This window comes from Trachypithecus francoisi, unplaced genomic scaffold, assembly GCF_009764315.1.
Source record: "Trachypithecus francoisi isolate TF-2019V2 unplaced genomic scaffold, Tfra_2.0 Lachesis_group10, whole genome shotgun sequence".
Taxonomy (NCBI): domain Eukaryota; kingdom Metazoa; phylum Chordata; class Mammalia; order Primates; family Cercopithecidae; genus Trachypithecus; species Trachypithecus francoisi.
In genome coordinates this window covers 38,666,673-38,688,020 of record NW_022681455.1, presented here as the reverse complement: position 1 = coordinate 38,688,020, position 21,348 = coordinate 38,666,673, and the positions used below count along the sequence as shown (strand labels likewise).

The following is a 21,348-nucleotide window of genomic DNA, read 5'->3' as shown; positions in this document are numbered from 1 at the left end:
AATCCCAGCTACTCAGGAGGTTGAGACAGGAGAATCACTTGAACCCAGGAGGTGGACATTGCAGTGAGCCGAAATTAGGCCACTGCACTCCAGCCTGGGTGACACAGAGTGAGACTCCATCTCAAAATAAATAAATAAATAAAAGAAAAGAAATAGCCAGAAGCCTTGGTAAAGCACAGATTTCTGAGTCCCACCCCCATAGTGTCTGATTATGTAGGTGTGGACTGGGGCTTGAAAAATTGCATTTTTGAACAAGTTCCCAGGTAATGCTGATGCTGCTGTTAGAGGATAGATGAAAAGGAACCAGCACTAACAAAGTGGTTGAAGTGTATGGAGAACCAGGAGATAGTTTAGAGAAGAACAGCCTCTAGACTCTCTAGGTCCACCAGTCTGATTTCCAATTTCATAGACCTTATCTCATTTCTGTTTTCTCATTATAATGCCTGATACATAGCAATAACCTTTGAAGCTGCTTAATGCTGTCCTGGTGCCTGATTGCATGTACCTCACACACAGATTTCATTTATCCTCTTTTATCTCTGATGAGTCATGGGGAGGATATGATTTCTAATTTTACACATGCACAAAATAACTACAGAAAATTTCTTTCATATATCTGATGTGTAGCTATGTGCATTTGACTTTGTGTTAGATGCCCTCTCCCCTTATTATTATTATTTTTAATGACAATCCAGTTTGCAAAATAATTGTTAATAATATGTGCCAGGATTCCAGTCTGTGTCCTGTATTAGGCACCTTGTGTCTTACAAGGGAAGCGAATAATGTATTCCCTGTTCCTGAGAAGTTTACAAATAAGATGGGTGAAATGAGCAAAACCCACAGGAAAGAAACAGGAAGAGGTATAATCACAGAAACGCGGATGTAGAGGAATCTGAATCTAAGGGCATATTCCTTGCTTGCCAATATTCTTTGGGTTTTACATGTTGCACATACTGAAGACTTTTGGCATATAGCACACATATTAGTCCTAGTCTCTGAGAGGAAGTTATAAGGGAGTTCCACTGTATAAGGAAATAAAACAGTAGCTGTGCAAAATTATAAACACATTTGTAAAGGGAGTGAAATTGGGGTTAAATTGGAGCTTCATGACTGACAGTTTAGCTACTCACTATTCTGCCTAGGTGCTTGTTCTCTCTCATTTATCTCTCAACTAACATTCATTAAGCATTTACAATGTGCCAGAAATTGTATGAAGTGCTGGGCATAGAGAAAACGATGATTGCCTTGTGTACCTAAGTCTGGTTTTACTTGGGGAAATGAGTGTGCACGCATATATGCACATTGTCAGGGTGAAGGTGCCTGACTTTTATAATCTTAAGATTATATTGAAGGAAGAGACATTGAGGGCTTGAAGTTGAATTCATTCAGCCTTATGTATTCAAGGGGCCATGACGAGTATAGGGATGGGGCCATGACAGGTATAGAGATGTATCTTTTTTTAGCAATCAAATCTGTAATTTGATAGAAGAGAAAGAACATATTTGGAGTAATACAAAGAATATGATAAGTACTGTATAAATATTGATTACAGACTAGGTACTTTGGTTTCTTAAGTAGCTAAGTGTTCAGTTTTAATAACAACTCATAAGCTATTGTAATGTTTCAGAAATTATAACATGTCGTAAGTCCACATTAACCTCCTGGGCTGCCTTTGCATCTGAATATGAGACACAAAAATATTCTGGCAGTCTGTGTCCCTATTTTCTTGATTTGGGAAGTATATGCATAATGCATATAAGCAAAAGAGTAATTAAAAACAAGCTGCTATTTATCTAATGGCTACATATGCAAGGCCCTTTCTGTGTACTGTTTCATCCTTATAATGACAACCGTGTAAATTTGACATTATCTCCACTTTACTAATAAGGTAACTGAGTTCCAGAATGGGAAGTGTTTGTCTGTAGTTTGTGGCCAGTGAGAAGTGGGACTGGGCTCCAGTCCAGACCCAGGTGTGGACTCTGCAGCCTATGCTCTTTTTACTTCATGTCAATTCCTTATGTCACCATGGGTCTTCAGCATGTCAATGTCTTGATGAAGAAATACAGTCTCATTTCTGCTGTTTTAGGAAAAGTTACTGGAGGAAGTTAGAAATTTAGTCACTGCCTAAATGTTTGAAGACAATTTGATAATATAGTTAGTAATGGAAGGGAATGGGGGCTGGACAGTTGATGGCCCCAACGCTGATTCTCCTATGAAGACACGCTATATTTGACCCCAATTATTTTTTAATTGACTCACAGGAGATCTTACATAAATATGCAGTTTTCCCACTTTTTATTTTTTATTTTTATTTTTATTTTTATAGACACAGGGTCTGGCTCTCTTGCCCAGACTAGAGTACAGTGGTGTGATCCTAGCTCACTATAACCTTGACCTCTTGGGCTCAAGCAATTCTCCCTTCTCAGGCTTCTGAGTAGCTGGGATGACAGGTGCATGCCACCATGCCTGGCTAATTTATTTTTATTTCTGTGTAGACAGAGTCTCACTATTTGCCTAGGCTGGTCTTGAACTCCTGGGCTCAAGGGATCTTCCCACCTTGGCTTCCCAAAGTACTGGGATTACAGGTGTGAGTCACTGCACCCAGCCCCACTTGTTTATGTATAGGTGCCAAGCTTTCTAGAGAAAGAACTGTACTTTTTCAAGCTAATGACATTTATAGTAAAGTCAACTCTTTTAAAAAATCCCTTAAAACCTCACCTCAAACAATGTATACCTGAGATTTCCCAGCTAATCTCCCTTCTCTCCGTACTTATTCCCTCCACTTAGTTGTTTATTTTTAAACCTATTTACAAAATTAATAGATTCTATTTATAGTTCTGTGTAGATATTCTGACTTGCAAGATTTTCATTTCGTGCATTTTGACTAAGTCACTCTGGTCCTATTTAATACATTCCTGGAAATATAGACTGTATCTTTGTAAATGATAGTTAATTTCAGTTTTACAATGAATATTTCTATAAATTTATGATTCTGCAAATGGAATAACAAATCAAATTATATGTTAGTTGTCTTTTGCTATGTAACAGATTATCCCAAAATTTAGCTGCTTAAGACAACAAACTTTTTTTTGTTTTGAGACAAGTTTTGCTCTTGTTGCCCAGGCCTGAGTGCAATGGCCTAATCTTGGCGTGCAGCAACCTCCACCTCCCGGGTTCAAGCCATTCTCCTGCCTCAGCCTCCAGAGTAGCTGGGATTACAGGAATGTGCCACCACACCCAGCTAATTTTGTATTTCTAGTAGAGATGGGGTTTCTCCATGTTGGTCAGGCTGGTCTCAAACTCTGGACCTCAGGTGATCTGCCCACCTCGGCCTCCCAAAGTGCTGAGATTACAGGCATGAGCCACTGCGCCCAGCCAACAACAAACATTTTTTTAATCTCATGATTTCTGTGGGTCAGGAATTCAGAACCAGCTTAGCTGGGTAGTTCTGGCTGAGTCACTGAGGAGTTGCAATCAAGCTTTTGACCAGGCCGCGCGCAGTGGCTCACGCCTTGAATCTCAGCACTTTGGGAGGCCAAGGCGGGTGGATCACGAGGTCAGGAGATGGAGACCATCCTGGCTAACACGGTGAAACCCCGTCTCTACTAAAAATACAAAAAATTAGCCGGGCGAGGTGGCGGGCGCCTGTAGTCCCAGCTACTCGGGAGGCTGAGGCAGGAGAATGGCGTGAACCCAGGAGGCGGAGCTTGCAGTGAGCCGAATCGCGCCACTGCACTGCAACCTGGGCGACAGCGAGACTCTGTCTCACACACACAAAAAAAAAAAAAAAAAAAAAAAGCTTTTGACCAGTGCTACAGCAGTCATCTGAAGGCTTGGCTGGGGCTGGGGCTGGGGCTGGGGCTGGGGCTGGGGCTGGGGCTGGGGCCGCGGCTGGGGCTGGGGCTGGGGCCGCGGCTGGGGCTGCAGGATCTGCTTCCCAGATGGTGCACTCACATGGCTGTTGGCAGGAGGCCTCAGTTCCTTGCTGGCTGTTTGCCGGGGACCTCAGAACTTTCATAGGGTTGCATGAGTATCCTTACAACATGTCAGCTAGCTTCATCCAGAGCAAGTGATGCGAGAGAGAGCAAGGAGGAAACCATGCCCTTTTTATGTCCTATTTTGAACCTAACACTGTTACTCCTTCTATATTTCATTGGTTATAAAGAGGCTCTAAGTCCAGCCCATACTCAAGGAGGAAGGCAGTTAGGTTCCACCTTTTTGAGGGGAGAGGCAAATAATTTGTGGGCATATTTTATAACAACCATCAATCCTTTTTCATATGAAGCCGTTTCTTCAGCTGATGTTGATTGTCTCTGTTTTAGCACATGCTGTAATTTTTCTGACTTGTTTATTCACAGTATTTTCTGGAAATGCGCTGAAGAAAAGTTAGTGGTTTTTAAATTTTATGGAAAGTTTTCACAAATTACAGATTTGTTGTGGTTTCCTTGAAGTTTTATATCCATCACATTAGCTTTAGTACTAATGCAGCCAGAATGTTTTCATTTTTATCCTATTCTGTTCTACTCATTTGTTCTTACACAATTGTATTCCTAATTAATGGTTTTATATTAATCTAAAATATAACCAAACATTTCTAGGTAAGGTAATTCACTTTCCAAACTTTTAGAAGAAAAATGCCTGCTCAACCGCTGTCTGAAGGCGTGTGTTTCAATGTCCATATGGTACAGTGACATTGGGATACATGGCTTAGATGAGTCTGCTAATTTATAATCCGGTCCTTTGGGTACTTTACTAACTTTTCTCCTTGAGTAAGGTCCTAAGTAGATCCATTTTATTTCAAATCTCATTCTTTAGAAGGTGTATAGAGGACATAATTGGCTTAGGCAACCTTTTCAGAACATATTACAGTTAGGTTTATATTTTGGCACTTTATGTCAGATGTTAACTTTCACTATCCTTACCCCTAACAAGTATAAATTACCCACTTAACTCTTTTCTTCTAGTTTTTTATTTTAATCTAATTTTAGACATACGGGAAAATCACAGGAATAGTACAAAAAATTCTTGTGTAACCTTTACCACATCTCCCATATGTTAACATTTTACCACATTTGTTTTATCCTTCTCTGTCTCCTTTTCCCCCACTGAACTGTTCAAGAGAAGGTTGCAGATATAATACCCAATCCTGCAGTGTGTATTTCCTAAAAACAAGGATATTCTCTTACTAACTGTTTTATAATCATTAAATACTATTGTTGTAGCTAACCTACAGGCTTTATTCATATTTCTTCAATTATCCCAATTCACTTATCAATGAATACCCTTTATAGCAACAAAAACAATAAAAGTCCAATACACAAGAACAAAGCAAAACAAAACAAAAAAACAGCCATGTGGTTCATTCAGTTTTTCTTTTTTTCTTTTGGTCTCCCTTTTTTTTTTTTTTTGAGATGGAATTTCACTCTTGTAGCCCAGGAGTGCAGTGGCGCCATCTCGGCTCACTGCAACCACTGTCTTCCAGGTTCAAGTGATGATTCTCCTGCCTCAACCTCCCAAGTAGCTGGGATTACAGGCATGCACCACCATGCCCGGCTAATTTTGTGTTTTTAGTAGAGATGGGGTTTCTCCATGTAGGCCAGGCTGGTCTCAAACTCTTGACCTCAGGTGATCCCCCCACCTCGGCCTCCCAAAGTGCTGGGATTACAGGCATGAGCCACCATGCCTGGTGTGGTCTCCTTTAATCTAGAATAGTGCCTCAGTCTTTGTCTTTATAACACTGATATTTTATAAGGGTTTAGACTAGTTTGTATGTATATGTGTATGTATGTATTTATTTATTTGAGATGGAGTTTCACTCTTGTTGCCCAGGCTGGAGTGCAATGGTGCGATTTTGGCTCGCTGTAACCTCTGCCTCCTGGGTTCAAGTGATTCTCCTGAGTCACTGTCTCTAGTAGCTGGGATTACAGGCACATGCTACCACACCCAGCTAATTTTGTATTTTTAGTAGAGACAGGGTTTTACACGTTGGCCAGGCTGGTCTAGAACTCCTGATCTCATGATCCGCCCACCTCGGCCTCCCGAAGTGCTGTGATTGCAGGCATGATCTACTGTGCCTGGCCTATTTATTTTTTTAATAGAATGTCTCTTACTTGAGTTTATCTGGTTATAATTAGATCCACATTATGCATTTGTGGCGGTAGTATTATAGATGTGATGTATTTTTCTCAGTGCTTTCATTTCGAGAGGCTAATGTTGATGAGAGGCTAATGTTGATTTGTTCTATTATTGATGTTGTTAATTTTGATCACTTAGTTAAGATGGATTCCGCCTGGTTTCTCCAATGTAAAGTTTCTGCCTTTCCTTTGTAAATAGTATCTTCTGGGAGTTACTTTGAGAGTATGTAAATATCTTGTTACTCCTCAGACTTTCACACACTAGTTTTAGGCTCCATTGATGACTGTTTCCTGAATCCATTATTGCCATGATTGTTGCCAAATGAAGATTTTCTAATTCCATCTCTCCTTTTACATTTATTAGTTGGCTTGCCCCCATTAATTAACTAGTTAATTAATATCTCAATGATCTCATGGATTCTTATGTTATTCAATGGGTTTAATTACTATCATTTTTTTTTTAAAATTCATATTGTTCCATATTTGACCAACCCTTTCAAGCTGGCTCTGTGTCTGTCTGTCATGTCCCCTTCTTTGATCACTTTCTTATTTTCTGGCACGACAAGATAGTCCAGGTTTATCTCATATTTTCCCTACCCCCTGCCTGGCAATCAGCTGCTTCTCCAAGGAACACTTGGTAGAAAATTGTATTTAGAAACAAGATCTCAGAGCTAGGTGTGCTCATAGCTATTGGGGTATCATTGCTTCTAGGCCCTCTTAGCAAATAGATGTTATGGGTTGCAGGTGCGTGTGTGTGTGTATTCCACACCTGTCTATATTTTTGTATATCTATATTTAAAACCATGAGTTCATACTGATACCTCCAGTTTCATTGTGTGTGTATTCCACACCTTTCTATATTTTTGTATCTCTGTGTTAAAAACCATGTGTTCATACTGACACCTCCAGTTTCAACCCTACGGTACAGAATTGATTCTATCCATTCCCCTTTCATGTTTGTAACACCTTTGTTCAACAGTGAGAACCTGACTCCCTTTATTGACAACATATTTACTTATTTGTATACTCCTAATGTACCCAGAAAGGTTCAAAATTGTTAGCCCATACCTTTGTGAAAAAGAAACCCACTAACTAGAGTTTAGTGTTTTAAAACATGTTAGCGTGGGCACCTGTAGTCCAAACACTGTGTTCAGTTATAGGAGTTAGTACTTCCCTCCTCCCCTGCTTTCTTCATGTGATTATGTTACTCATTTGAAATACAGTTTGATTCATTTGATTCTGTTTGTGTTTCATGTTAGGCTTCCCTCTCTCCATTTTTGATTTTATTTATTAGTCCTTTTTTGAGTATGTGAAATGTTAACATGGTTCCAAAAGTCGAAGTTATTCTCAGAGAAGTGTCACTCCCATTTCTTCTGTCCCTTCTACCTTGTTCCTACCCACTTCCAGGTAGATAATCTACTTATCAATAAAAAAAAGTTATGACCTTTTTGCACATGCCTCACAAACACACCTTACTTTAGGATATATGGAGTAGAATTGCTTAGTCATATGATAGGCAGAGCTTCATTTTAGTAAACAGTAGCAAACTGTTTTCTAAGGTGGTTAAATCAGTTAAAATTTTCTAGTTATTATTCATCCTTTTTAGTAACAGCATGAGCCTCACTCCTATCAAGCCTGCTAATACTCATGCTGCAGTTTTTAGCTAGTACCTTGCTAAAGTCCTGGAGATGAAAGTCAGCCTAATAAATCTTTGTGACATCTCATCTAACAACTCATTTGTTAAAAAAAAAAATCACTTTTTAAGGAGGTAATTTATAAAAATGGTACAAAATTTTAAAATATGAAAGCATCTACAGTGGAGATTAAGTCCCTCCCATCCTGACCCCACAGACATCTGGTTCCCCCTCTTTGAAACAGCTTACCATTGGTTCACTGCCAACACCGGTGCTGTTCTAGTGTTTGGGGATGCAGGGGTGAACAAAATAGGCCAAGATCTGCTTTAATGGAGCATCCATTCTACTGTGGGAGATTGAAAATAATAAAGTTTCTTGCATATCTATTCAGAAATATGCTGGGTATATGTGGCATTTTCTAATGTTTATTCTTAAGCCCATATGTATTATACTGAATCTTGCTTTTCTCTCATTATATCTTGGAGGCTATTTCATATCATTACCTTTATGCTTACAGAGTACCATGTCGTGGATTTCTTAATACAAGCTTGTCTAAAAATGAGCTAATTTGGATTATGATAATTTAGTTTTACTAGTTTTATATGACACCCCTAATCTGGCTTATCAGTACCTCATTTCATGAGTGCCACCTTTATTTTCTGACCTGCATCATAAGCCCTCTGTGAAGCCATCTTTGCCATGGTGTAATTGGTGGGTTGGTGAAATTCTCTCAGATACTTCATTTGCTGCTTTAAGGAGGTAATAATCTTGTATGCATTTGCATTGTTTTCATTGATTTCTTTGCTCTCTTTACTGGTCTGTCACCCCTAGATTAAAAGTTTAATTACCTAAACATTAAAATATGTATACTAAAGTAATTGTGTACCATTTATTTCAGTGGTAATTAAATTCTTCTGATGTGAAAAAATCACCAAATGAGTTTTTTAAGGAAGGTTAATTCTCCCAAGGTGGGATGACTGTGTTGTACTACCTCTCTAGCTCTAGCTGTTTGTGGTCAGTGCTTTTTTACAGCCTTCAATTAATTCCTCACTTGTTTAACAGTGATTGAGAAACTTCTGAAATCACTCACACCTTTTGTTTTAGGCTTGATTACAGCAAGGAGCATGTAGTCACTAAGTGGAGTGGTGAGTAGCCCCCACTATTTCTGACTTCTTCCATATAAACAGTTAAATTCATGTGAGTTGAATTCGAGTATGGTGTGGCTCCTTTATGATAAGAATTGACCTAATTCAGGTGGAGCTGGGAAGGAGATGCCCAGGCAGCTTCTTTTTCATCCATGCAAACATATGTTGACCTCTTGCTAGGTAATATTAGGTGCTCTGGGTCCAAATGACAATCATTTGTGGTTCCTGCCCACAAAAAAACTTGTAGTCTAGTAGGAGACGGTTAATGGGTACAAACAAACAAACAAAAAATAAAAAGAATGGATAAGACCTAGTGTTTGAAAACACAACAAGGTGACTAGAGCCAATAATAATTTAATCGTACATTTAAAAAATAACTAAAAAGAGTATAATTGTATTGTTTGTAACACAAAGGATAAATGCTTGAGGGATGGATACCCCATTTTCCATGATGTGATTATTATGCATTGCATGCTGGTATCAAAACATCTCACGTACCCCATAAATGTATATACCTACCATGTACCCACAAAAATTAAAAAAAATTTTTTAAGTATGTGTGGAGCACAAGGTTGAACAGTTGGCTCTTAACTGCATACTGTCAACCCTGGGGAAGTTGACTTGGGCTCAGCCCAACAAATTGAAAGTCCTTGAAACTTTTGGGGAGTATAGACTTATGAGAGTTGGGGTCAGGTGCTTCCTCTGTAGCCTTCAGGTGACTCCTATTCCTGAATGGAGTATAATTTGTTGTCAATGCAGTATACGTGTCAGAAAATCATCACCAAAGTGCATCATCCTAAATTACATTTTGGCCAAAACAAAAAAAAAGACGGACCCATGATTGAGGGGATTGTGGAGGAAACTCTGAGAAGGAAAATGACGGTATGAAATGACTGTTACATGTGAAGCACTGTACTGTGTCCTTCATGTGTTTTATTTTATCCTCATAGTTACCCTGTGGGGGCAGCAACCATTTTCTAAATGAGGAAGTTGAGATGCTGTATCTCTCCTTACCCTATCCCAGGTTCTGCCTTTGAATGTTGTGACTTTGAACAAGTCCCTCAGTTTTCTCATCTGTAAAAAGTCCTAGTTATGATGCTTAAATTCTTTTCAGCTGTAGGTTCTTGGAATCTGAATATTTACTAATAGTGTTCTTATTTGGGCAGGAAAAAAGGCTATTCAGGGAATTACTCCCCCTTAGCGAATTAATAACTTAATAGTAACACTGTCAGGTTGTCCAGAACAAATGATTTATTTTCCCATCAGAAAGTGAGTACCCATTATGTATGTGGCCTTAGAAGGCTACTGCAAAATAAATCAAGTAAATAGGCTTGGTGACAGGCTCTCTATCAGTTGTTACTAGCTCTGGGCACATGGGCAAATAGCTACCTGCAAGATTGTGTGATGATTTTAAAGTGTGTTATAGGTTAAGTGCTAAGTATTTTTATTAATTGAGGAAGTACTTTGGCATGTGGCCTTTAAAATTACATTATTATATTATCATAAATCTTGACTAAGACAAAACATATTTACTATGGCCAACTTCACAGATGGGGTGAAATATTTTATAGCATATATAATGAGCTAGTAGATGATGATGATTTTCTCTTCACATCTGAAAAATGTGAGTTGGGAAATGAATTAGAAGCTTTAAAGATCTACTTAATTGTGAGAAATAATTTCAAGAAATAATGTCATGTACCCAGTGAGTACTTAATAATTGAGGAAGAGAAGGACAGAAGGGAAATTATGAAGCTTTCAAACCCAAGTCCATTTTGGAAAAAGGTTAGAATAGAAATATAATACTAATGTAACTATGAAAACTGCCTTACAACATGATATAAAAAGAAACAAAATTAGCAAATACTAGACATTTTAAGATTAAATATTCTCCTTAGTTGGAGTCCATGTATTCTAGGTACACTAATTCTTGAAACCAGTTCTTATTAGACGTGGAATCTCCCCTCATAAGGCTTATGAAAATTTATGGGAGTATCTTTGTCTTCTAATGTAATTTTATGAAATAAACATTATTTCATTATAAATTATTTTGTTTCTGCCTTACAGTGTTTTGTTATTGTTGTTGTTTGTTTTGATTTTTGGATGGGGGTTAGGAGTTTGTATACCATTCTATTGCATAGTGTATTTTTATTTTTTTACTATAATTGATTTTAGTCAAAAGGCTGAGAAGCAATTTTCAATTTTTTTAAAGATAGGAGTCTCACTCTATTGCCCAGGTGGGTCTCAAACTCTTGGGCTCAAGCAATCCTCCTGTGTCCAGAGTTGGTTCCTGCCAGTGGGTTCGTGGTCTCGCTGACTTCAAGAATGAAGCCATGGACCTTCGCGGTGAGTGTTACAGCTCTTAAAGATGGCACGGACCCAAAGAGTGAGCGGTAGCAAGATTTATTGTGAAGAGTGAAAGGACAAAGCTTCCACAGTGTGGAAGGGGACCTGAGCAGGTTGGTGCTGCTGGCTGGAGTGGCCAGCTTTGATTTGCTTATTGTCCCCTCCCATGTTCCGTTTCTGTCCTATCAGTGCCCTTTTTTCAATCCTCCCCACAACTGGCTACTTTTAGAATTCTGCTGATTTGCACGTTTTACAGAGCACAGACTGTTGCGTTTTACAGAGCACAGATTGTTGCGTTTTACAGAGCACTGATTGGTGCGTTTTACAATCCTCTTGAAAGATGGGAAAGTTCCCCAAGTCCCTACTCAACCCAGGAAGTCCGGCTGGCCTCACCTCTCAATCCCCCCTCTAAACAGGACACGCCAACTGCTGTTGGGAACTGGGTGATGACCACTCTAGCTACTTCCTGCTGGATAGGGGCAAAGAAGGGGCCCTGCATTTGTAGTATCCTCCCAAGGGGAACTCTCTAGGCTAGTTAGAGGGCAGTGGGTCGCTCCAGGGGTCCTCAGTAGAAGTTGTGACTTGAGCTCATTTGGGGTTCCATTTATAAGACCTTCTGTAGCTTGATGGCTTTGATCCTGGAGGAAACAAATTTGACAAGGAGTTTAAAAATACAGGGCTTGAAGGCAAGTAATAGCAAGATGACTGTCTTGGGACCTAGAAAGGGGAGAAGCCATGTCACCCAACTCCAGAGGTTGGTATAGGAGTTTGAGAGGCGTTGTCTGATTTCAGAAGCCTTTTCCTGTAAATGCCAGGCAGTGTCTCGTACTAACCCTGACTGGTTAGTGTAAAAACAACACTCTTCCCCTAAGAAGGTGCAGAGTTCTCCTTTCTCAGCAGTGAGGAGGTCGAGGCCTCAGTGGTTTTGGAGAGTCACTCCTGTCAAAGAGTCTATTTGGGATTGTAGAGTAAGGATAGATTTTGTAATTTCTTGCAAACTGTCTGTAAAGTCCTTTGAGAGTGTGTGGTAATAGGCTAATGAAGCAGATCAGATAAACTAGCTATTCCCTTTCCTGTAGCAATGGCCATTCCTAACCCTTTAAGTAGGGGTATGAGTTGTATGGCCCTGTGCTGATGGACTTGAGCTTTGAGGGGCACTGATATAGTGTGATTTCCTGGGGCAATGTCAATGTTGGGACTTAGGAAGTTTAAGGTGCAGGTGCCTGTCCAGTTGGTGGGGGGCAGATATAGGTTGAAGTTCTGCATAAGAAGAATATGCCTTGGCTGGGTAGTCAGAACTGGTTGTGTATGTTAAAAAGGTGTGTGAGTTTGTTGTTTTTCATTTTCCCATACTCCTAGAGTACTTGCCAAGGTAGCTCCGGTGAGTGGCTGGAAAGGGGTATTGGGAGCAAACTGAGTGGCTCCCTGTGTTCTGTTTTCCTGTTGGAGAAAATACTGTTTTGTATCTGCTAGGAACCATTCAAGAGAGTAATTGAAAGAGGGGAAGAGAAGGCATTCATTAGTGGTGGGGGCGCTGCTGCAGGGGGTCCAGGGAGGAATGGTCATGCAGGGAGTATGTTTGCCATGACAAAACCTGGACTGTTGGTTATGCAGGGAGACAAGCCGTCTGAATGGAGCTGTTTGGGTGACTTGGCAGTTACTATGATCAGTTGGGGCTTGAAGATGTAGGGTGTAATTACACTGATGGGATAGTAGGTGCCCCAGGGGCAGGCCTGATAACAGGTTGTGTTGGATGCATAAAGGGGCTTGGAAAGTTGAGACAGTATTCGGTATTCGTGGTTACAGGGCCGTGTATAGGCTTTTGATTGCTTGTGTAATAGGTGAGGTTGGAAATGTAAGAGCGTAACAGCTGGATTGTGCATCCTGTTAAGGTATTTTTGGTTCTATCAGAGATGGGGCCTGAGAATTATGGCCTCCAGGTGCAGTGAAGGTGATATTGTATCCCTAGTGCCCTGAAAATTCCCTGAGTTACTGTGGCTTTAAAAGCCGGACGATTGTCACTTTGTAAGCTTTGGGAAAACCCAAATCTAGAATTATTTCATGAATTAGTACTTTAACCACTTCCTGAGCCTTCTCTGTCTTGCAGGGGGAAGGCTTCTATCCAATTTGTAAAGGTCTCAACACAGACTAACATAGTATTGAAATTCCCTTGACTTAGGCATATAGGAGAAGTCTAACTGCCAGTCCTCTCCGGGATAGTGCCCTATTTTTTGTTGCCCCAGAGGGGCCTTACGATGGACCAAGGGATTATTATCCCTTTGGCATACTTCATAGGCTTTGACTACTTGTCGGATGGTCTGAAGGAGATTTGACCTTGTAAACAGGGATTTGGCCATTTGATGAGTGTTCTCAATACCCATATGAAAAGTTTGGTTGGAAGGACTTAAGTAATTTCCACTGGCTGGCTTCGGGTATGAGTACCTTTCCCTCTTCTGTCATTAACCACCCAAAGGGGAGAACACTGTGCCCCCGTGAAAGTCCCCATTCTGTTTTGGTCAGGGAGTACTGGGGCTTAATCTCTTGAACAGGTTTGTTCCATACCAAGGGTCCTTCCATAGGTATTTCTAATGGGAAGTTCCGCCTGGCAGCAATTTTGGCCTCCGCGTCTGCCCGACGGTTTCCTTCTGCCTTTTCTCCTTCACCTTTTTGATGGCTTCGGCAGGGTAAGACTGCCACCTCCTTGGGTTTTTGCACTGCATGCAGTAACTCCATGATTCCCTTGTGGTATTTAGTGGGGGTTCCCCCAGAGGTTAGGAACTCCTTTTCTTTCCATATTTCAGCATGGGCCTGTGGGATTAGGTAAGCCTACTTGCTATCTGTATACACATTTATTCTTTTTTCCTTTCCCAGTTCTAAGGCTTGGGTAAGCGCCACTAATTCTGCTAACTGGGCGCTGGTCCCTAGGGGAAGGGGCTTACTTTCAGGTACTGTTACATCACTAACTATGGTATAACCTGCCCTTCATATCCCATTCTCCACAAATGAACTTCCATCGGTATGTAGGTTAAGGTCAGGATTAGCTAAGGGGACTTCCAGAAGATCCTCTCAGGTGGCATAAGTCTGAGCTACAATTTTTTGGCAGTCATGCTCGATTGGTTCCCCATCCTCCGGGAGAAAAGTAGCAGGGTTGAGGGCCGCACATGTGTGTATTTGAAGCACTGGTCCCTCAAGCAGTAGCCCCTGGTATCTAAGCAGGCGGTTGTCTGATAGCCATAACTTTCCTTTGGCACCTAGTATGTCAGTTACATCATGTGTAGTCCAGACAGTGAGATCCTTTCCTTGTACTATTTTGGTAGCCTCTGATACTAAGATGGTCACTGCCGCAACTACTCGGAAACAGTGAGGCCCGCCTTTTGCTACTACATCAATTACCTTCCTTCCTTCCTTCCTTCCTTACTTGCCCCTGGTTGTGGGGTTGTCCCACGAATCTAAGTAAGGATTCCAAAAGCTATTCCTGCTCTCTCTGTGGTGTATATAGAGCAGTTTTGTTCTGTGGGAAGGCTTAAGGCTGGAGCTTGTACTAGGGCCTGCTTTAAGGTTTTGAAGACTATTTCTGCCTCTGGTTCCCATTCTACTAGATGAGTATTTGCCCTCTGGGTCTCCTTGATTAGAGTATAGAGTGGCCTGGCCATCTATCCAGGGATCCATAGTTGGCAAAAGTCGGTGATCCCAAGGAACCCCCGCAACTGTTTCAATGTCTTAGTGCGAGGACATCAAATGTCTGTTAATGTCTTAATGTCTATACAAGCCAGTATAGACTGTATTCGTTCTTTGCTGAGGGTCCTGGTTCCTCTGGCTGAGATTAGGCCTAGATATATGACTTGTTGTAGGCAGAGCTGGGCCTTTGATTTAGATGCTTTGTACCTTTGATTAGCTAGAAAGTTCAAGAGATCTAGAGTAGCCTGCTGGCATGAGGCTTCCAAACTGTAGCTAAAAGTAAATCATCCACATACTGAAGGACCAGAGTGCTGGCCTTGAGAAGTGGCCTAGATCTTGGGTCAGTGTCTGACCAAACAGATGGGGGCTATCCCTAAACCCTTGAGGCAAGACTGTCCACTTAAGTTGGGACGTGTGATCTGTGGGATCCTCAAAAGCAAAGAGAAACTGGGAGATAGAGTGCAGGGAATTGCAGAAGAAGGCATCCTTGAAGTCCAAAACAGTGAACCATTCTGCTTCCTCTAGTATTTGAGAGAGCAGGGTATAGGGGTTGGGTACGACTGGATATACAGGAATTACTGCCTCATTGATGAATCTAAGATCTTGCACTAGTCAACACTGACTGTTCGGTTTTTGTACTTCTAGAATTGGGGTGTTGCAGGGACTGCTGCATTTTCTTACTAATGCTTGAACTTTTAAATATCTGACAATATCCTGTAATCCTTTATGAGCGTCAGGCCTTAAGGGATGTTGCCTTCGATAAGGAAAAGTGGTGGGGTCTTTTAGCCTGATATGGACTGGGTGGGCATTTTTTGCCCTTCCGAATTGTCCTTCCAGTGCCCTGATTTCAGGGTTGATTCCCTCCTCAAGTAGGGGGCAACAAATGGGTAACTTGTTCCCCATATTCATATAGATACTAGCTCCAGCTTTGGCTATTATGTCCCTCCCTAATAAGGGTGTGGGACTTTCAGGCATAACAAGAAAGGCATGTGAAAAGAGCAAAGTCTCCCAATTACAACTGAGGAGGTGGGAGAAATACCTGGTTACAAGGCTGCCCTAGGATTCCTCGGATGGTAACGGACCTTGGGGACAACCATCTGGGGCAGGAGATTAATACAGAGAAAGCCGTGCCAGTGTTCAGGAGGAAATCAATTTCCTGGCCCTCAATGGTTAATTTCTCCTGATATCTGCAGCTGACTGGCTAGTAAACTTATCTTTTAGGGTCAATTGATCCTTGAGGAGTTGGGTGACGGAAGTATATTTTCTTAAGGCCTCCCATAGCCACTCAAGGAAGGTGGTAGAATTTTCTTCCTTTCCCTGAGTTGTGGTGGACATCATTGAATAATTCACGGGCTTTTTCCTAATTCTCCTTAGTCCTTCTAGAACACAGGTCAACAGATGTTTGCAACTCTAGCTCCCATGATCTGAGTCTAGGTCCCAATGGGGATCCATACTGGGGACGACTTGCTGACCTGTAGGAAATTTGTCCCTTTCTTTGGCTGTCATTCTGTCATTTACTTGACTAAGATACCAGGTATCTCCAAAACTCTTGGGCTGCAGCTAAAGCCGCATTCTTTTCATTAAAGGCCAAGGTTTAATCTAACAGTAGCATGACATCTCTCCAAGTGAGGCTGAAGGTTTGCCCTAGACCCTGTGGGACATCTATATATTTATCAGGATCATCTGAAAACTTCCCCAGGTCTACCATGATCTACTTTAAATCAGAAAGAGAAAAGGGGACATGTACCCAGGTTGGGCCAAATTCCCCCACCCCTACAGCTTGAAGGGGACATAACCAGTAGCTCGGGGCGTTTTGTGGTCCCTTGGAGATTTCTAGTGGCCCTTACCAACGCATTTTCGAAAACCTGTTAGTTAGAGACCTAAGCGTTTTCTCCTGTTTGTATTGGGAACTTACCCTTGTCCTATAAAGATGATATGCCTCAAAATGGAGTGGAGGGCCATACACTGAGGGAGGGAAGGGATCTCCAGCATTGGAAGAGTGACGCCTTTTGTCCTCACTTTTCATCATATGAATAGGACGAATATCCCCCCAGTTTTGGAGTCTATAATTTCTGAGGCTCCCCATATCCTGGCTTTGGAAATGGCGTTTGTTAGGCCTGCTAGTCTGAGGAGTCATCCTAAAATTCCAGATAGTCCCCCCTATGATGGGGCTTTGGGCAAAAATTATGTCTTTCTGATTGATGAGCCCGGGTGCCTAAAGAAGGGAACAGAGTCCTGAAATTTATATTAGAAATCATCCTTATAGGAGAAACTAGAAGAGCATCAGGGACAGGGAGTGGTTTTTAGAAGCAGTACTAGCCTTGGAGAAGAGAGGCAGGAGGAAGTTTGTCTGACAGGCGTTAGGACCCAGGAGGCAAGGGTCAGGATAGATAGGATAAATGGGTGAGTCTGGCTTGGGTGATGTAACTTTGAGAGTTCTGCTCATGACTGCAGGGTCAACCAACTTTTTGTTAGGACCCTGGAGCTGAATGGCTTTCCTCTTTATCAACCCTCGGCTCAGCCCAGAAGTGCAGGAAAAGCAGAAGCTGGTTCAGAAGCAAAGCAGTGCTTCCAACTCCAAAGAGTCGAGGGTTGTTAGCCCTTTCCCAGAAAGCCTGACATCCGTGTCTTTAGTCCGGTGGCTGCACCAGTCACTTTTAACTGACTGACAGGTGCCCAGTGTTTAGCCCCTGAATTCTAAGGAAAAATAGGACAGAATAGCAAGCGAAACGGGTCTGATGGTACTCACCGCATAGCAGTATCCCGGACGAGCCCTGAAGATGTGTTCGGAGTTAGTTCCTGCTGGTGGGTTCGTGGTCTTGCTGACTTCAAGAATGAAGCTGCGGACCTTCGCAGTGGGTGTTACAGCTCTTAAAGATGGCACAGACCCAAAGAATGAGTGGTAGCAAGGTTTATTGTGAAGAGCGAAAGGACAAAGCTTCCACAGCGTGGAAGGGGATCCAGGCGGGTTGCCGCTGCTGGCTGAGGTGGCCAGCTTTTATTCCCTATTGTCCCCTCCCTTGTTTCGTTTCTGTCCTATCAGAGTGCCCTTTTTTCAATCCTCCGTGCATTGGCTATTTTTAGAATCCTGCTGATAGGTGCATTTTACAGAGTGCTGATTGGTGCGTTTTACGGAGGGCTGATGGGTGCGGTTTACAATCTTCTTGTAAGACAGGAAAGTTCCCCAAGTCCCCATTCAACCCAGGAAGTCCAGCTGGCCTCACCTCTCACTCCCACCTCAACTTTCCGAGTAGCTGGGACTATTAGACATGTGCCTGGCTTGCTAGTGCATTTTTAAAAAAGTGTTTAGTAGGTTATATATCTCTGAATCTTATTTCAGAATAGTAGGACTGTGTAATAAAATATTTGTCATAAAAAGTAGGTGTTGGGTCTGATAGCATTGATGGCCATTGTATAAGGAAAAGTCCAAGCATGGCACAACTGGCTTCTCTGCTCAGGGTCTTACTAAACTGAAATCAAAGTGTCGGGAGGGCTGTAATCTCATCTGAGGCTCAGGGTCCTCTATTTAGCTCAGTGGTTGGTAGCAGAATTTGGTTCTTGTGATTATACCACTGAAATCCTCCTTTTCTTGCTGGCTGTCAGCTGGAGGTTGCTTTCAGCTCCTAGAGGCCGCCCCCAAGTCCTAGCCGATGGGTCTCTCACAACATGGCAGCTTGCTTCTTCAAGGCTAGTTGGAGAATCTCCCTCCAGTCAGCTACAGGACTCTTATATAAAGTTACTGGAGTAACTGTCCTATCATATTTCCAGGTCCTGTCCACTCTCAAGGGGAGAGGATTATATAGGTCTATGTACCAGGGAGCAGGGATCTTGGGAGCCATCTTACATTTCTGCCTGCCACAGCCAATATTATCCTATCCTCATATCTGTAACTCTTCACTGTCAGTGAAGTTCAGTTATTTGAAAAAGGACTGCAATAATTACTTTAAGCATTCACACAGGTATTGAGTACCTACTCTCTATACCAGGTACTTTTCTAGGCACTGAGGTGAATAAGGCAAAACCCTTGCTCTTCTGGAGGTTATCTTCTAGGGCTAAGAGCAGTGAAGAAAATCAAATGTAATAGAAGGTTAGAAATGGTAAGGGAATGAAGGGAGTAGTAGGGTATGTAGGGTGGTTAGGGAACCAAGACCTGAATGGTGAGTGGCCAGTAGTGTGAAGCTTTGGGAACAAAACATTCTGGTAGAGGGAAGGTAATGATAAGGATCCTAAGACAGTAATAAGCTTTGACTGCTTTGACTGTGTTTAAGGAACAGTAAGGCCGGTGTGGCTGGAGCAGAATGTGCCAGGAGAGGAGTTGGAGATGAGTTCGGGGAGGTGGTTGGGTTGCAGAGCTGTAGATCTTGGTGGAGTATGATTTTTATTCAGCATGAGATAGGAAGGCATTGAAGGGTTTTAAGCAATGGAGTGACTGATCTGATTTATATTTTCAAAAGATTTATGTGGAGAAATGGCATGTAAGGGTGAAAATGTATAAATACAAAGAGATACAATTTGTGAAGGAAAAGAATATCCTTCTAAGTAGAGATGACAAGAGCGCTGGCTAGACTGGGATCAAGGAAGGCTTCCTGAGGAAATGGCACCTGAGTTGCACTTGGATGATGGAAGGTGAAAAGAGGAAGCGTGGTCCCAACAAGGGATCAACTTACGCCAAAGCCCTGTGGCATAAGGGAGCATGTCAGTGTTAGGGAACATCAGGGGGAGTGATTAGTTAGGCAGGGCCCAGATTCCACAGGCCTTGAAGGCCCAGTTAAATGTTTTTTTCTGTGGTTCTTTTATGGTGAGAGCCTTAGGATACCACTGAAGGGTTTTAAATAGCGACAGGAGTACTGGAAGGAGAGGATGAGGGAAATGGTTTATACTCAGTTTTGTAATTTGAGAAGTTCTTTCTGGCCGCATGGAGGACAGTTTGGAGGAAGGTCTGAGTGGAAAGCGGGAGATTACTTAGGAGCTGTGTGAGGGTCTGAGTGAGAGGTGAAGGTGGAGTGAACTAGAATGGTAGCATGGAAGTTGCAAAGAAATAAATTGATTTGAAAGCTATCTTAGGAGGTAAAAACAAAAGACTTGCTGATGGATTAGTTTGGAAGGTGAGATCCAAGGCGGTGTCTTTCTGGCTTCCACAGTGGATTCACTGAGCTAGGGAACATTGCATAAGGACAGGCTTTCATCAGGGAGGGGCATAGAGAGTGTGAATTGAGTTTTAAGGTACCTTTGAGAAAAGTAGGTGCAAATGTAAAGTAGGCAGTGGTAACATAGGGGTCTGGAATTTGGAAAAGAGATCTGTTAGTATCTGTATGACCTCTTTTGTTAGTTTTGAAGTCTTAAATATGCCAGTCACTGTAAGGTGCTGGGGATGTAAAGATGAGTAAGATGTTATTCAGCATTTGTTGAGTGCCTGCAGTCTCTATGTTCTGGTTATTGTCCTCTGGGAGCTTACTAACCAACAAGACAGGTCAGTAACAAAATCACAGCAAGGTATGATGGGGGCAGTGATGGGGGAACAGAATCTGACTGAAGAGGTGACCTCGATTGGCAGCATCAGTGAAGGCTTCTGCTGAAGGGCTTGAAGCCTGTTCTGAGCCTTGAAAGAGGCAGAATTAGCCAGACAAGGAAAATACAAGAAGTTCCAATAGTAAAAGGCCTGGAGGTATGAGAGGAGAGACTTGACAACTCAGAAGAGCCAGCAGCTCCATATCCCTGGCTCTCACTAACGGGGAACAAGGTGAATAAGCAGGAGGGCTCCTCAGCAGCAAAGTCTGCTTAAGTTGGATGTTTTTATGGTGGTAAGGGTTGTGGTGAGACTTGACATAGCTGTTTGGAAGGCGAGAAAAGAATATTCATAGCTGGAAGGGACTTCAGAGAACTTTTAGCCCTGTCTTCTCATTTACAAATGAGATTACCAAAAGCCAGAGAGGACAGCTGATTTGCTGATAGGAAAGGCAGGGCCCACATCTACATTGCTACAGGAACGTCAGTACCCCTTAACCGTGTATTCCCAGGCTCCCTCTGACATTTTTATACTAAAACAAAATATGCAGGAAATACACAGAATGCTGTCATTGAGTAATGCATGTGTCCCTATGGGCCATATATATATATATGCTGTCATTGAGTAATACATGTGTCTATATGGGCCAAATATATATATATATATATATATATTTTTTTTTTAAATGAGAGTCTCACTCTGTCGCCCATGTTGGAGTATGGCATGATCTTGGCTCACTGTGGCCTCCGCCTCCTGCAATTCTTATGCCTCAGCCTCCCGAGTAGCTGGGATTACAGGGGTGTACCACCATGCCCAGCTAATTTTTTTATTTTTAGTAGAGACGGGCTTTCACTGTGTTGGCCAAGCTGGTCGCAAACTCCTGACCTTAGGTGATCCACCTGCCT

At 42.0% G+C, this 21,348-nt stretch overlaps 1 protein-coding gene across 1 annotated transcript in view; it reads left to right on the top strand.

Annotated features, from left to right (window-relative positions):
• Window positions 1–21,348, top strand: part of BTBD9 (BTB domain containing 9) — a 500,126-nt gene that overhangs the window by 4,959 nt on the left and 473,819 nt on the right. The gene's annotated exons all lie outside the window — the stretch shown is intronic.